The 9,935-nt window shown below is 41.2% G+C and overlaps 1 long non-coding RNA gene across 9 annotated transcripts; it reads left to right on the forward strand.

Moving 5' to 3' along the window:
• Positions 1 to 1,692: 1,692 nt before the first annotated feature.
• On the forward strand, positions 1,693 to 9,011 carry LOC127343675 (uncharacterized). 9 transcript variants are annotated; one of them, XR_007877446.2, is made up of 5 exons: positions 1,790 to 2,332; positions 2,437 to 2,709; positions 2,848 to 3,318; positions 3,406 to 3,492; positions 3,612 to 9,011. It is a non-coding gene; the product is annotated as an uncharacterized lncRNA (long non-coding RNA). The 9 variants fall into 9 exon arrangements; XR_011752223.1 differs by having other exon boundaries at positions 3,796 to 9,011; XR_011752222.1 differs by having other exon boundaries at positions 1,794 to 2,332; positions 2,848 to 3,137; positions 3,239 to 3,318; positions 3,406 to 9,011.
• The last annotated feature ends 924 nt before the right edge of the window (positions 9,012 to 9,935 follow it).

The following is a 9,935-nucleotide window of genomic DNA, read 5'->3' on the forward strand; positions in this document are numbered from 1 at the left end:
GGGGAGTGACGCCGCACGCACGGGCGCCACACAGTGAGGTGTGGCGCCGATGTGAGAGGCGCCACACAAAAGGGTTAGATGGGTGAAATAGTTTAACCGGAGGGTCAGTGTGCTATAGTTTCAGAAAAGGGTTATTTCTGTGTAAATCGCCCGCTACAGGTATGAATTGTTGGATACTAGTATTCGATATTGAAAAAAGATGCCCTGTAATGCACGTCTGGACTATCACGAATTATATTAAAAAAATATTCCTAACTTTAGAAAATCTGAACTTTAACAACAGATGCATAATCAATAATCCCCGACTCAAACAGTTTGAAGTATCATTTTGTTTCAATCATACATGACTACTTTAGCCAAATATAACCCCTGTTACATATGTTGCATCAATTATACGAAGTACAGTTTTTTATTCAAATGCGACACTTCCCCAATGTATAGTGACTTCTACGGTTAGTACCACTTCAAAGTCAGGTTAGTCCATGCATACATACAAATAATATATCAAATAAATTGACTTAATTAAATTTCTTCTCCTGTGTTGTACAATCTTTCTGTGTCACGAACTCTCTCCATTCTGTATTAATTTACATTTTAGAAAAAATTAGACAAATTAGTACTACATTTATTAGTACTACTTAAATATGTAAACAACCAATCAAAACTAAATTGAAAATAGTGACATCCAATAGATAAAGAAGAACCGCTTTATTTTCGGTGTTCTTGTTAACTAAAAGCTAAAATGTAGAGTATTTTAGAACAAATTTTTGACTTAAATGTAGAGTATTTCAGAACGGAGAGAGTACTTAGGAGAGAGTACTTAGTAGGTTCACTTCCCCAATACTGCATATCCATTACTACTAACACGTACCAGTTTATTATGTAGTTGTGCAGGGGATATCTAGCTAGAGTAAGATAACAGTACACTTGTAGATTACCCCGACACCGTCATTGCTTTGAGCTGAATATCAGAAGGTCATGTTGACGTTGACACACTCCCCTCATCTGTGAAAAGTGCTTTAACTGAACGTCTCAACCGAAGCTAATCGCTCGGGTCGTCCCCCTCCTGGGCGACCTGGGGCGGAAAACCCTAGCTGCCGCCGTCGTCCTACCCTCCCTCTCCCGCCCTCCTCGTCGTCCCCGGTGGTCGTCGCCGGCGAAGCCGGGCGCGGCCGGTGAAGGGGGCGGCGGGGCTCCTCGCGTGATCCCTCCGTGCGGCGGATGGAGGCTAGCCTCCGCACGGGGGGATGGCCCCGGGCCGTGGAGGGCGGTGGCGGCGCGGCCCCTCGCCGGTCGGCCGGTGATGGTGGCGGCGGCATGGCTAAGATCTGGGGGCGCGGCTCTCCTCTTCCTCGCCGCGGTCTTCGGGCGGCCGGTGATGGGGCGGCGGAGCAAACCCGGAATCTGGCGGCGCGATCCTCTCCTTCTGTCCTAGCCTCGGCATCGCCGGTCCTGCGGGGATGGAGACGGATCTCGCACTGCTCCTCCTCAAGGTTTGGGACCACGGCACCAAGGGCGGCGGCCCTGTATGGTGGTGACGCCGTCGACCTGGTGGAAGGTGGCGGGCGTCTGGTGCCACTGACCGTGGCACCGCGATGGTGGTCTTCTCTCTCGCCGGAGGAGATCGACTAGTTGTGTGGCTAGCCGTGGCGGATCTCGCGATCCGTCGCCTAGCCCCCGATGGCGAGGCGCAGCTGCCGGTGAAAGCCGGCCGGACTTCGGTCATGGCGTATGATGGCGGCGTGTTTCGTCGTTACCTTGTTGAAGGCATTGTTTCTGCAGTCTGCGTTTCTTCGCCTGGGCTGCTCCGGGGGAAATCCTAGACCGAGGTCTCCCGGATCGAGCGATGGCGGTATGCAACGCTGTTCTCCCTGTTAGAGGCATCGTGTTGGAGCAGACGATGGATGGCGGTGGTGCTGAGGTGATTGTCTTCCCCGCCAGCCTAAGCTCCCTCCCAATATCTCACACCTCCACCGGTCTCCGCCGTCACCTCACCTGAGCTGCTACTTTCACAAGTGCGCTCTCCCCTGCCCCGGTCTTCTTCCTCCCCTCTCCCTATCCTAGCTCCTCGCTGCGGCCGATTCGTCATCATCTCCATACCCGGCGGCCGTCCCCGAGCTGCCTTGGCCGGCACACAACTAGGGTGGACGAGCTCGATGGGGGCTGTTCCAGCCGCCCTCCTCCTGCTCCTATCTCTGGTGGAGGCCAACGCTTGTGACGCCCACATCAGGAGGAAATTTGCCTCCTCTATGCCTCGCGTCGTCGGAGTAGTAGCACCGGAGGATAGCAGCCTCCACGACGCCCAGATTGACCTCATCCGCGGCAGCCCTAGGTCAGGACACGACCACCCTCTCTAGATTCTGCGGAAACCAGTACCAGCAATCACCCTCTACTATTCTTACCCGCCGCCGTGGCCATCATCGGTGCGTGCATCAGGTTGCAGATCTTGGCGGCGTTCCGGATGGTGTTGCCGGCGTGGCTAGGCCTCTTCTAGGCGCAGACGGCGAGCCGGGACCTGGTACCTCTGGAGGCCGCGGCAAGGGGCGCATACATCCTTCTGAACATTGTCAACCGGTGGATCAGGTCGGTGAGGCCGTCAGGAGGAGCATGCTGCAGTTGTGCGTATTAGATTCTCTGTCCAGGGCTTCTCCCCACCACTGGTCCTTGCTTTCCCCACCGCCGGCTTCTCCATTTGCTGTTCCGTTGATGGTGATGACCCGACCCCTTCTTCTTCCATCAATTCTCTGTAACGTGTTGCCTTGGTTTGACCTGTAGACTAGATTGCATTTATTTTGCCATTCTCATGTGTTCATGAATTAATTTCCAGTCATTTCTTTATGTTTGCAGGCTGCTCCTGCTGTTCAAGATCGTTGGAGATGTTCTTGATCTGATGTGTTAAATCTAAGGGTCCATACTAACGTGGTTTTTCTGAAATATTTAATTTATTTTGGCTTGATTAGCACTTGGATTTCAAATGAGGACGGAGTTGTTTTTCTTTTGGCATTGGTCTAAATTTTTTTTGCCATGTTTGGCTGTGACTGCAATTGCTTTGATGGACCAGCTAGAATATTGCCCTGTTAAACAAAATTCTAGGAATGTACGCAGCTGTTGAGATGTGCTACTGCATAAAAAATATTGTATGTTCCAAGCTGTTGATTTATCAAGTTTGTTTCTCTAGCTATGGTGTGGACTATCTGTCGATGAATCCGACCTTTAACACTGACTATTCGGTTTGCAGCAAGGATATATAATTTTCCTGAAACTGATTTTTTTTTTGTTAACTGAAACTCTTACAGTCTTACTCATATACAGTTTCAGGTAAAACCACGGAAGTAACTGATCCTCAAAAAGCTGACTGCGAAATGACACAAGTAACTAATTGGCAATTGTTTTGTTTATACATAGGTTGGTGCTCTTACTTGGGCAGTACCACCTACTGGCAGTAGATTAGTAATGGATGGATACACATGCGCAGGTCACCCGCTATCTCAGGTATTTTTTCCAAATCCATTCATGAAAATGGGTGTTAGGTATCTTTAGGTTATGTACTTTTCTGACTATTTGAGCAAATTGTCCCCTGCTACTTCTGTTGGCTCGAACCGTTTGTCCAGCTGCTACTTCTGCCCGTTGTCGAGCCATTTTCTCTTGACAAGAGCATGCCGGTTTAGCCTGTGATTTTTCTGTTGACATGGACGCTTGGAGGCTTGCAATTCATCTTGGCTTATTGGATTTCTTTGGTCTTTCTTAAAGGTGATCGGTCTTAGTAATTCTACTGATAAATCTTCGGATCTGCAGGCTGGCTCTGTTTATTGTCCTTTTTCAGGCTGCTCTTCTTCAGGTTCAGGTCCTACATCAGACAGTGGGTGCTGTCATATTCCCTTTCTTGATGCACTGGTAGTTCAGATTTGAATATGGGGTACACATATAAATATGTATGTTCTTGGAAGGGATTCTATGCTATTGATACTATACTGCTTATCAACTTGATCTCCCACTACGCCCTCAATGTTCTGAGTTGAATGGTCAATTATCAAGTGGCATACAAGACCTACTGTGAGGACGAGATTCAGCACAGATAAAAAGTACAGAACCAATACAGTTTTTCGATCCAACAGTGCCTTAAGTTTGTAGTTCTTGCTTTGGATATTGGGTTACTATCGAAGAAATCTTCTGCTATTTTGAATAAATCGGTATGCACTTTCTTTTTCTGAAATACTCTATGTGTCATCAGTAAATAGGGTGAAGGTCATAATGCATATTGCTTGGGTAAACAAGAATTGGATTGGTGAAACAAATATTACCTATGAACACTGTTTGAAAAGATGGGATTGCATAACAAGAAAATATGTAGGCAACTCATCATGTCTTTTTATCGCTTTCATATCTATGACATTTTTTTTTTCTAGATAACCGTCTTTGTTTTATCCACTTAAATTGGCAGGGTAATGTGTGTTCTTGCTTTGTATCCCTAGATTGACTACTCAACCTTAGCCATTTTTTGAAACTCCAAAAGGAGACTCCCGTGTGCCAATTTTTTTTTGCATATACAATTCATGGTAATTTAGAGGATGGGATGCATGTTTCTGATACGTGGAATCAGATAGATTAATTGTTACCAAATTAGCTTGTTTGATGCCCGAAAACCAATTTTTGTATTCTGTAGCACGTAGTAGTGTAGGGCTATTTGCCAGACATTATTGCTGGTTCTTTTTTATTGGATCAGACATGGAAGTTAAATTGCATATTTTTTTATCTGTAAAATTGTTTGTTCTTTTTTCAGTATCCAATAGTCATGTTTATAAGCAGACTGGCATTTTTATCACGAGAAATTTCTGGACCCTTATGATGTGTGCTCACATGAACTTCGTGTTCTTTTCTTTTACCTCTGCCATTGAATTATTCGCTTATTACATTCCTTCATCAAAAATTAGAATGCTTATATAGTGCATTATGTTTGCCTTGATCAAGTAGCATGACAGCCGTTTGTGGAATTAAACTTGGTGCCTTGCTTTCCGTACCTTTTTGTTTAATGGATGAACTACTAATTTCTAATTTTCTTTATATGTTTCAAATGGGGACATTAAGAGAATTTCCATATATATGCTTAATTGCAGAATTTCTTCGCACTTGTGTATTCTGATGCTTCCAGTTTAGAAGAAACTTATATATTTCAGTACCGACCTTGATTCTTTTTTTTGTTAAGCGCTGCCATCAACTACTCAAACACGAAGTACCAAAAATATTCTCTTATTTTTCTTGGTCAAAGGAAGTTCCAGAATTGCCTTTTTAGACTATATATGTAGTTAATTGGTTCGATCTTGTTTCATTTTTTGCTAGGTTTCATTGGTTCTATCATTGAATGATAACTGGTAGGAGATCAAGGTATGGAAGAAGACTCTTGAATTTGTGGGATAGCATAAGTGAGGGATCTGTTCAAATAGCAGAGGAAACTGTAGTGTACAAAATTCACTATGAACTGCATTTATCCGCAGGATTATAAGATATTCAGAAGGGGAAGTGAAAGTAAACTTAATGTAGTTCCGTAGATTGTAGGATATCCACTCCACCCACACGTACTCCCTGCTTAGGTTCCTATGTCGGAAACACTATTTTTCCCTATCCTGCGTGACCCTTCAATCCTGAAAAAATATTTGTCCTGAACTCCACCCTGGCGTCTGGCCGTCGGTAAGTACAAGTCCTAATAGTAATGTGCAAATGTACAATTTACTGAATGCCACGTTTGATTCCTGCCTATTTCCCAACACTTTCTTTTGTTTTTGTTGTGAACCTGACTATCCTCTCAAAATCTTCCACTCTCTCGAACAATGATTACAGCAAAATAATCCTAATGATTTATGTGTAAGCAAGACGATTGCAGAAGTCCCAACTCTCGGCTAAAGGAACTAAACAACAAAGTTAGGTTTTCCTATCCAAGACATGATGTAATGTCCTTTTTTTGATGTTGGGATTATTGTTCTTATTATACTCTCGAAGCTTTCATACTCTAAGTGGATAATTCTCTGTTCAAGGCTTCACCTAAGCATAAGGCCTACTATTAGATTTTATCATGCTTACTTATTTCCTCCTAAGTAAAAAGCTCCACCTTACAAGGTGGATGTCCGAGAAAAGTGTCACTTTAATAAGCTAGATATCATTGTAGAAAGATGTTGATTTCAATTTCAATTTTTCTTGCAGCAACCACCTAATTCCATCTCCATCAAAGTAAGGCTACCTCAACCACAGCAAATAGAATTATATGTGTCGCTGAAACGACCAAAGTAATTGTTCTCGAGACATGCTATAATATGGAGTACCTCCATATCCATGTATGATTATTTTACCTATGCAGTATATATGAATAGCTTCAAATGCATAATTGTTTGTTCTTTATATGTTAAATATTTCAATAATAGATATAAAAACGGAATACTTAACCTTCGTTTATACTGCCCACACTTGAAATTATACTTCATTATAGCCAAGAAGCAGCAGAGCAAATGAAAAAATGTTAGAAATATTTTGGTACATTAAATGAAGATACTACTTCCTTGACCGATTTGTGATTATTTTTTTGAAGGAAAAGGAACAGTGAACAAATTTAGACATTTACAGGTTTTGGATGGTTGTTTCCCTGATCGAGCGCTGCTCTTTTTTCCCACATATTTGCTTTTCGGAAACAACTTCCTAGGTGCACAAAGGCAAGCAGTTCTCTTACCTTTATTGTGTGGGAAATTAAGTCCTTAGATCCATTAAGATGACATAGTAATCACTCAAATATATTCAATGTTGTGAATAATTTTTAATAGGAAAGTATGATTTTCATATTCCAAACAAGAATTAGAATTTAGCATTTACTTGGATTTATGTTTCGTCCGCATTTGTGATTTTAGAGAAGCAAACTAACTGACCTACTTTAGGACTAAGGAGTAAAAAAGAAATCTTCTATGGGAGCCATACTTATGTTTCTTCCCGTTTAATATGAGTGTTGTTGACCTGTTCTCTCCTTAGTTTTTTTATTCTGCATCTCCCTGCTTGGTTGCTATAGAGATGGCATGCTGCAATATATATGTTGTCTTTTGGTTTCCTGATAGAGGTCAAAGAGAAGCTCACTTACTGTTTGCTAGCATAAAATATTCTTATAAGCAATTTTCGTGTGTGGGGCTGTTAATTAATTTTACAGGGACGTTGTAGACTGGTGGTTCTACAAGCTTGAAATGTAATCCAATATAAAATACAAACAAAAGCATAGAATACCTGTAAGAACAAACACTTTAAGTGGAATATTCATCATGCAAGTGTGTTCTCATGGCATAACATATTCTTCTGTTATCCTTACATGAATATTAGCATCATTTTTTGCACAAATACATGCATTAGAGATATATAAAAAGAAACAACTCCTTTCTTCACATGATAGTGCATAGCTATATATGTGTCTATGAAGGTAGTTCCAAAAGTGGAGAAGTCTATGCTCATCATCGTCCTTTTCAATTTATGCTACAATCAATAGTTGTTGTGATTTTCTTAGTGAAGAGATGGACATGGAATCAAATATATAGTTGAACTTAATTATTTCTGGTTCTTATGCATATCTCTCTTCTTCATCTTATATGTAAGAGTATCTCATATATCCACTTCCTTCAGCTTGAGAAATGCAGTTGACTTGAAAAGGTTGCTGAACTTTTGAAGGACGTCAAAGTGAGTTTGCTTAAGAGTGTTTCCGCAGTATGTTTCACTTCCTTCATGACCTTCGTAGTCAAAATGTCTTCTAATGGTAAAATAGGAAACCAATACTGATAATTAAATTGAAGATGCAATGATGTTTCACCATTCGGTTTTACAAAGTTGAACCTATAAAAAACTAGAGTGATGATACATAAAAGGGATATCGACGAGCTCCACCTGAAGTGCTCACGGATAGAGAGTCTGAATATTTAGAAAGTCAGCTTTTCCTTTATTTTGCCATAGTATCTTGCCGAAGTTGATCACGTGTATATTAGATATTACCAACAAGAGTGCACCATAGATGAGGCGAGTGCGTAACCCTTAATGATGAGGGTGCTTAATCATAGATGGAAGGAGTGCTGAACTTGGATTCGGTAACATGTTGTCATTTCCAGTCCGGCAACTATGGGTTTCACTGCTTTGTTTGTAAACTTTACAGAATGTTCATATATGGCAAGATAGTAAGGATGGAAGCTATAGCTTTAGGCACACATGGAAGATCATGGCGGAGAGTTTGATAATTTTCTTTTTTGCATTCATACCTTTAGAACGCACAAAACTTATTACTTCTTAGTCAACATTATTATGATGGAGGATAAAATAGCATCTAATCTAGAGCAGACGGTCCAGGAAGTGCCAGGAAGCATGGAGAGAATATATGGATGCTATCCTATATAACGAGTATAGCCACATCTATATCAAACAAATAATTAGCCACATCTATACCAAGTCGTTAGCCAATGGTAGTCAATCTGCATTGTGTAATATAAGTTGATGGTCTCTGGGTTTTTCCTCTCAGAAGAACTATGAGCCTGTTTCTGCTTATGTTGTTAATGGTGAGATGGTATTCGATTCTTAATTTTTTTGGGTTATAGAGCCATTGCCATCATACGGGTCATTGATGCCACTGATCGGGCAAGAACTTAGAAGCTTACCGCGGCAACTGAGTGTCGGCTTCACCGACGGTTACAAATGTTGAGCATCTGACGAAGGAAACATTAGTCCTCAGAGTTATTGTGATGACAGTTACGGCCGCCCTAGGGTAACCTGTCATTCATTCGTTTGATAGTTGGCTCCAAAGGATGCATACACTGGATAGCATGCACTAATGATTTTTGATACAGGTGATTGCTTCAATAGGTATTGAGTCTTGCTGCTGACAAGGTTGGCGTACTGATCTATGCAGCCTGCTTTAGACATACTGGCTGAATCATAGACCATATAAGCCTTAAAAATGCGGGACCGCACGAGCATGTGTTGTTTTTCCTTGCATAAGTAACATCAACTGCTTTATTATACGTTCTGACTCATAGTTGTGTGCACCATATATATATATATTGATAATTTTCCATACATAGTCAATGTCACATATGCATTTAACTGTTAATATCCTCTCACCAGCGCGGCGTGCCGCCGCGCCCCATCTTGCTAGTTTTCATAATAGCACTAGCAATATGCTTTGTAAGAGCAACATTTTGTTCACTAGCATTGGGAGTTTCAGCGAGATTTTGCAAGAACTTTATAACTTCAGTAATGGAACAAATTTCAAAATCAAAATCATTGCTATCAAAAATAACAGGACAATTATCTCCCACACCTCTAAAAATTTCATCACGCTTGTTGGAAACAGTTTTAATGGGTTTATACACTTTTCTATGTGGAGTGGGGACTTTTCCTACATTTTCAATTTTGCTAGTAGTAGTAGGAGGTTTGCTAGCATTCAAAGGTTCAGTATTACTATTGGTGGTGATTGTGTAAACCTTGGCTAAATTATTTTCTCTAGCCATCTCATCTTGTCTTTCCCACCTAGCATGCAATTTAGCTAACAACCTCATATTGTCATCAATTCTAACTTGAATAACATTTGCTTGAGAAAAAGTTTTATTCTCATTATTATCATGAGGAACAACCTTTAATTTAAGAAGATCAACATCAAGAGCAAGGTTATCCACTTTAGAAACAAGAGCATCTATTTTGCTAAACTTTTCCTCCACAGATTTATTAAAAGCAGTTTGTTTACTAATAAAATCATTGAGCATACCCTCAAGTTCAGTGGGAGCACTCCTATTGATGTTATAATAATTACCATAAGAGTTACTAAAACCACTTCCATTGTTGGGAGGATACGGCCTATAATTATTGCTACCAAAATTATTCCTATAGGCACTATTATTAAAATTCACATCTACATTCTTCTTGAGCAACCAAAG

The sequence above is a fragment of the Lolium perenne genome, chromosome 1 (assembly GCF_019359855.2).
Source record: "Lolium perenne isolate Kyuss_39 chromosome 1, Kyuss_2.0, whole genome shotgun sequence".
Lineage (NCBI taxonomy): Eukaryota > Viridiplantae > Streptophyta > Magnoliopsida > Poales > Poaceae > Lolium > Lolium perenne.